At 30.8% G+C, this 7,294-nt stretch overlaps 1 long non-coding RNA gene across 1 annotated transcript; it reads right to left on the bottom strand.

The window, feature by feature from the left end:
* Positions 1-1,830: 1,830 nt before the first annotated feature.
* On the bottom strand, positions 1,831-4,952 carry LOC106102414. Its single transcript, XR_001225572.1, has 2 exons — positions 4,736-4,952; positions 1,831-4,220 (listed from the first exon to the last, which is right to left on the bottom strand). It is a non-coding gene; the product is annotated as an uncharacterized LOC106102414 (long non-coding RNA).
* Positions 4,953-7,294: the final 2,342 nt, after the last annotated feature.

Here is a 7,294-nt window from a genome sequence, read left to right as displayed (position 1 = left end):
GTGGAGACGGCGGTGGCGGTGCGCCAGCGCGAGAAGGAGCAGGAGGAGGTCGTCGTGTGAGCGCTGCGATACTCTAACCACACATTTACTCTTAACTCTTAACTCAACTGTCAATGCCCAACAAACATTGGTTGAAAAACAACTTATGGAAACTACAATAATATTCGATAAGACACGTCATCATCAGCTCACTGTACTTCCTTACCGAGGGGCTCGGAGCATACCCTATTTTTCTTTAATTTACCTTCACACGAGGCTTTGTCACGAAGCAACGATAACGCCCCATAAGTAAAACCAACAAAAAAAAAAACAGTTCTCTAACTACATTCTTAAACAGATGTGAACTACCATGAGTAAGGGTGACTAGACCATACTCAACCACGCTGGCATACTGCGGGTTGATTTAACACGTCTTTGAATTTCTTCGCCGATATGTGCAGGCATCACTATGTTTTCTCCTACCGTAAGGACGTCGGGTAAATTAAGTACATATGAAAATTCGAAAAATTTAAAATCACATTGGTATATAACGGGATTCGAACCCAAGTCCTGAAGATTAAACCACTAAGCCACCGACGCTCTTTATGATAAGTCACGTGATCACATACATTTCTATACATTTTGTCGATTCTACTAGCAATATCGATATTCGAAAGTTACTTTGTGTAGGGAAGCAGTTTAGACAAGTATTAGCAAGATTTTAACCGTCAAAATGTTCAGTTAATGTTAGGATTAACGTTGTAACTGAACTGTGCGGTTTTCAATTAAAATTGTTAGAATTGAATGTTTGTGGACATTGGTACAGTCCGCAATACAAGTATGACAAAAGCCAAATTAACTCTCCATTCTACTTTCTACCATATTCTTATATGAATAGAAAGGGGGAATCTAATTTGACAAAAGAGAACTTTTTAAAATACAGAAACATTTTCATTTAGATTGTCAACAAAATCGTATAATGTTATTCAAACATAATTTAATAATGTCCACTGAAGACCAATATTAAGTCGGTACATTAATATGCTAAAAAATGCGAAGAAAATATAATTGTATACTATATTGTAATACAAAGTGAAATAAAAAAGTAAGTCAGTCAATAATCAGGTCTAAATATGGCAAAGTTCATTATTTTTATGTCAACTATTTTTACTGTCTGTTTACAAAAATATTATTTTAGAAGGGAATACGAGGAATGATTGATTTTGATCTTGGAGATATAAACATTAACGTGACAAGTGTTGTATATCAAAATATAGCAGTCCTAAATAATTATCTAAACTAGTATATAGATAATATATAGCCTAACCTTAAATATAAAAATCCCAGCGTTACGCAAAAAATGTAATTCAACATTTTTCTGTTATGTGGCAATTTTAATATTTCTGGTCAGTCTATATAAATATATGCACATATGTTATATTTGTAACACCAAATGGGAGAACCTTAAAGAAATTTCTTGCTATGAAAATAAATTATGCATTAATTTGATACTAGTCTTATATCTATAAGCCAATCAAATAAATCCCAAAATAAATGCCTAATCAGTAATTATAAAAAATAACTAAATGCTAAAATTCCTTTAAGGTTCTACTCCGAAATACTGCCTTTAAATCCAAATACTACTACACATAAAATAAATATTTATATGAAAACTCTGTTCAATATATATACGAAGAAAATTAATAACAGAATAATTTTAAAATTAACTTCTGTTTATTAAACATTACCTATTTTCGTCTTATCAAATAGATTATACGTTATTTTAATTTAATTCTTAAGATGTGTTCTTATACATTTTATTTTTTTATAATAAAGTTTATCTTTTTTTTTAATTAGAAAGATACATATAATTATTTAACTCTTAAATGCCTGAAGTTTAAAATTTGATGTTGGGGTTATAAATTGCTTTGGGCACCTACAATCGGTTTTATTTTAATTTTCATGTTACTTCTGATTGATAATCTATAAATAACGAAAATATATAAAAACTTCGTTTTGATTTTTTTACTATTTTTCCTCAGTAAAAACACAGTAAAAGGTATACTTCACACGAATCAGGCTTTTAAGGGTTAAAATAAATACCATATTGTAGTACATATATTGAACAGAGTATATTAAAACATATAATATCTTTAGTATAAGATATCTACAAAAAGTTTTTATATAATGATTAATTGTAGATTAAATAAGTCTTTTCAGTTGATATACAAAAATATTTTTTATGTAAAAATTTAATTTGAGGTTTTGATGTCGAAATAAACTATTCTTAGAGGAAGTTTCATCATGAATTTATGATAAAATTCATTCAATTTATATACTATATTAATTAATATATGTAGCTTTTATCAATATAACCATATGTATATATGTTATCAGTAGTATGTAGTGGATATAGTAAAAATATATTTTCGAAATATATAAATTCTGCTTTATATATTTGTAATGTTTTAGAAGGTTGTAATTTCACTGATAGACGTAGAAATATGAGTCATGTATGTCCAATTATCCTATGTAATATCGCTTTAAGTAAATGGGTATACAGTCCAACCTGCGGAAGCGAGTCTGCGAGATCGACATATTACTTGCTAATAGAGGCTTCTCATAAATTAGACTTATAAAGATTTCTCAAAAATTTGAGTTTCTCGCTTATAGAGATTTCTCAAAAATTTGAGTTTCTCGGTAGAGATTTCTCACAAAATAGTTTCTCGTTTATAGAGGTTTCTCAAAAATTAGTTTCTCGCTTATAGAGATCTCTCAAAAATTTGAGTTTTTCGGTAGAGATTTCTCACAAATTAGTTTCTCGTTTATAGAAGTTTCTCAAAAAATTGAGTTTTCGCTTATAGAGATTTCTCAAAAATTTGAGTTCCTCGCTTCGAAAGATTTCTCAAAAATTAGACCGTCTCGCTGATAGTGGCTTCTCTCAAATCAGAGTTTCACTGATCCAGGTTCGATTGTATTCTCTTAATATTTTATACTAAAGTTATTAGAATCGATGAAAATTATCAATTGTAAATATTAAATAGATTTTTTCACAATACAAATTTGATACACATAACAAACTAGAAAATATATGATTTTGTTTACGTAAAGTATAAGTTATCTGTGTTTTCTAACCCATATTGGTAACATTAATTTTAATCATTACATATGTTACGCGGTATATTTTTTTATTATTATAAAATCATATAAAGTAGTGCAATGTATGTCACAATTAGAAGTTTTATATGTAAAATATGTGTTGGCCAGCATACATATATCTTTTCTAACAATATGTAAGACCATAGAGACGGCTTTAATTTTTTAATCTAGAGAAGTGCTTAACCGATACTGTGACAAGAACAATTTTTAACAAGTTTATGCAAATATAATTTTTCGTAAACTTTTTAGACAAGGCGAGCAATAAACGTGTTGAGTTTTTTAACATGCATTGAAATGACAGGCTTATAAGAAAGCTTGGTTTATATAAGTTTTCGATTTACCCACTTATTTGTACTAATAACAAAATAGAACTAGAGATATGAATTTATATCTCAGTTCACCCCTGATTCGGAAGGCTTGAAAGCTTATTTGTATAAGTAATCGCGTGCCAACCTAACTTGTCTTTTTACGATTTATTCGTTTAATTTGAACTATCAACGTCCGCCATTTTGCCAACAAAATGGCCGCTTTGTGTAGGTTTAATTGTAATTTTGATGGGACTGGCCCTTATATTAGTTTAACTTAGTTAAGATATCTATGGATAAGTTTTGTTTTATCGTTCGTCCTAAAAAGGTGTTCTTTTTTCGTTCTTAATTTACCTGAGTACAATCGGACTATTTTCGTGTTCGCGAGGTTTTTTTTGTATATATTCGTGTGTAAGAATCTTAATTAGTTAGAGATTAAAATTTGAGTTCATTGACAATGTTTCTTTTATTTATACATCCTTACACTATTGCCTTTTGATGGTTAAATGTATAAAAATATGCTTCACTGCAAAATATCTGCTCTTGAATTGATAATGATTTAACAACATGGTCCTTCGAGTCGGATTTTACACTCTGGTTACAATATATCCAGTTTGTTGATAAAGCTATTCCTTCTCTTATTGGGCGCTTCAGGTAGGTTGCGAGCGGGAGACTTCCTCTTGCCCTCAGCACCAGAAGCATCCACCACTATATCCTGTGTAGCGATCCCCATCAGCAAGTTGTCTACACTGCTATTGTCTTTGGACAGCACTTCATCTGTTGACAACGGATGATTTATGAAAAGCAAGTGAGCTTCCAATCCATAGATTAGTTGTTTGTTTTAGTAACTTACGTCTTTTTATATTGCCTCATTTTTGTAGCTCATCTTGGAATGTATTATTAATATGCCATTAAAGGTGTATAAAAGAAAAAGAATGTTACAAAAGAAACAGAATTTAATTAATAAAAAAAAAACCTACAACTACATCATGAAATGAAAAGAAAAGTAAGACAAAATAACACAAAAGTAGATTACGAAAAAAGTTCCGTTAATAACTTCATACTTTACAACAGGGTTTTTATTTGCTTGTTTTCAATATTTTCTAAAATACAAACTACGAAGGGACAGAAAATAGAAATAGTGAAGTGAAAACCACACATCACTAATGCCTACATATTTATTAGTTCTTAGGCACATAATATCACATGATTTTTTTTGATTATAAATTACATTTTTATCGAAATTGTATCGCATGTGTTTTCGGGTTTCTCAATGATAGAATAATGCTAACCCGGTCCCGTTTTCTGTTTGAGCAGCTGCTTTAGTCGGAACTCCTCCTGCGCCTGTCTTTGTCGGCGCTTCCTCTCCGCTCGCGCCTCCTCCGCCTCCGCCTCAGCCCCGCTCGCCTCCTGCGCACCAAGTGCCGCTTTAATCCATCTATACCGACTTAAATACAACTTTACTGGATAATCAATTTAACCTAAAAGACTTTATGTGACATGATTGCTTTTTTATTCAATTTTACGTATTGTAGGTAATAAGTGGGAAAATATAAATGTAGAGAAAGCATTTATAATGGTATGGTTAAAAACGAAACGTAAAAAAAAAAATTCAATGAAACATTTTCAAGTTTTCAAACAATTTATTACAATAAAAACATATGTTTAAAACCCGCACAATATGGTTTTAAAGTCTACATAAAACCTATTATGTGTTGACAATTCCATTCCGACATTGTTTCCTCACAAATACAACTAGAACATTCATATCAAACTACTGGTTAACTTTATTTCACGCTATCTTATAATAATGAGAATTTTGAGCAGTATTTTGTGTAAAGACTAAAATATATAATAGTGAATGAGGCGAGTGATAATTCTATATCGAAGGCTAGTTTCACTACTATCGACAAAACACAATGTTTCCCAAAAACATGTTAAAAGAGGTTTAACTTCAGAAAATCCCGGCCGCTTTGCTTATAAAAAAAAATAAACCCCAAACGAATAAATCGAGACAAATATAATATGAAAACAAATGCTCAAAAGATAGTGTATGGATAATGCATGTATGTTCTCGTCGATAATAATTAAAATTGTTTAAAAATAATTTAATTATTTAAATGACATTATATTAAAAAAAATTGGCATGACAACAAGTATTGGAAAACACTGTGACAAATCTTTACATACTACATTATAAAATACACGAGTGAATTATAAAAAAAAACAATTCGAATGACACATTAAACCACGTCCTAGTATAAAGCACTCACACTAAAAACACTTACTCCTAGCACTAGTAACTTGGAAAAAAGTCAATAAAAAATAGTTTAAGAATTCTAGTTTTACCAAAAAATGACTAATACCTCCGTAACGGTTACATAGAATCACTAACTTCAAGTGCTAAGGCTTATTGCTCCGTAAGTAGCATTTGTCAAGCAATACAGTATGACACTTACTCTAATTATAGTTCTTTTCAAATATCTTAACAGCTCGAGGTCATCGGTATGCTGCGTAGTACCTTCGACATTACCATCGGCGTTGTCACGCAAACAGAGCCGCCAAGATATTTGACAACTATTATACCATATAACTTCACTGTCTTATTTGCATGAATACATATTTTCTTTCCTTTGACAATATAGGGACTACAATATGCATCAATGCTATTATAACAGTGGGATTATATGGGTAATAAAAACCAATAATGTTGCTATCATATTTACCAACCGCTTAGTTAAATGATAGCCAAGAGATAGGTCATTGATGATGGTGTCAATTAAACGAAACCCTTAGTTTGCTTTTAAAACTAGTCCGTTATCTACTTTTGAGTAGATTTTGATAACTAGTTAATCATATATTGATTACAGTGTTCAATTAGTTAAACGTAACTTTGTCAATAGTTGAAACATTGAAGGGTGATCAACAGTTGATTTAACTAGTTCGTTTAATCAACACCCATTCCTTGATGGCAACATTAGAGGTAACACAATTGACAATCGAAGAGGGAAACTACAAACTATAACCCTTTTGATTTTGGTAACAATTCTTAAAGGTGTTATCTGTAAAACTTGGCAGTGTTCAGACATATATTGGGGCACTTGTCAATTTTTTTTCACAGCACTTTTTAAAATCTTAGACAATATTTTTTCAAACCATGCACTTTCAACTTAGTGTTGCCATAAATGGCGTCAGATATCTCAAATACACAGTAAAAATTACGTCATATGGCAAGAAAAACTAAATCACTAGTTTCCATTATATTTCTAGAAACTTCCATGAAATCTTATTTACGCAGATTTTAATAAACACACTAGTTTTTAAAAATTTCAACTTTTAAAAAACCAATATATAGATATGTATAAGTTTTCTGGAACGGTTTCAAGTCAATGTTAAAATAATATAATTTAACATTGAAACAATATCAATGACATAAAACCTTTTTAACTTCATAGTGAAAGTTTACATTCAATAAGAAATTATTAACTAATATTGCTTCTGCAACAATATAAAAGTATGCAGATATTGGTAAAAAGAAATAATTAAAAATTATTATCTTGTTAATAGTACCCTCACTGAGTCAAGTGATAGAAAATGCAGTCAATACAAAGTTAAATGTATAGTCCTTTTATAATTGTCATCTACTTCACTTACTTTCATCTAAAACATCCTAAACATATTTTCCACTTGAAATCTACTGAATACATCACATAAAGGAATAAAACGCTTTACATAACTAAGGTTTAGGCGGCGCGGGGTCCTGCCCCGCGCTGGGCGAGCGCGCCTTGTGGAAGCTTTCATCAGGGAACTGCTTCTCCACCTGCTCGGCGACCCACTTCTTCACCTTCTGT

The sequence above is a fragment of the Papilio polytes genome, unplaced genomic scaffold, assembly GCF_000836215.1.
Source record: "Papilio polytes unplaced genomic scaffold, Ppol_1.0 DF823923.1, whole genome shotgun sequence".
NCBI lineage: Eukaryota > Metazoa > Arthropoda > Insecta > Lepidoptera > Papilionidae > Papilio > Papilio polytes.
Note: the sequence above shows the minus strand (reverse complement) of the source record. Positions and strands in the feature narration are given on the sequence as shown.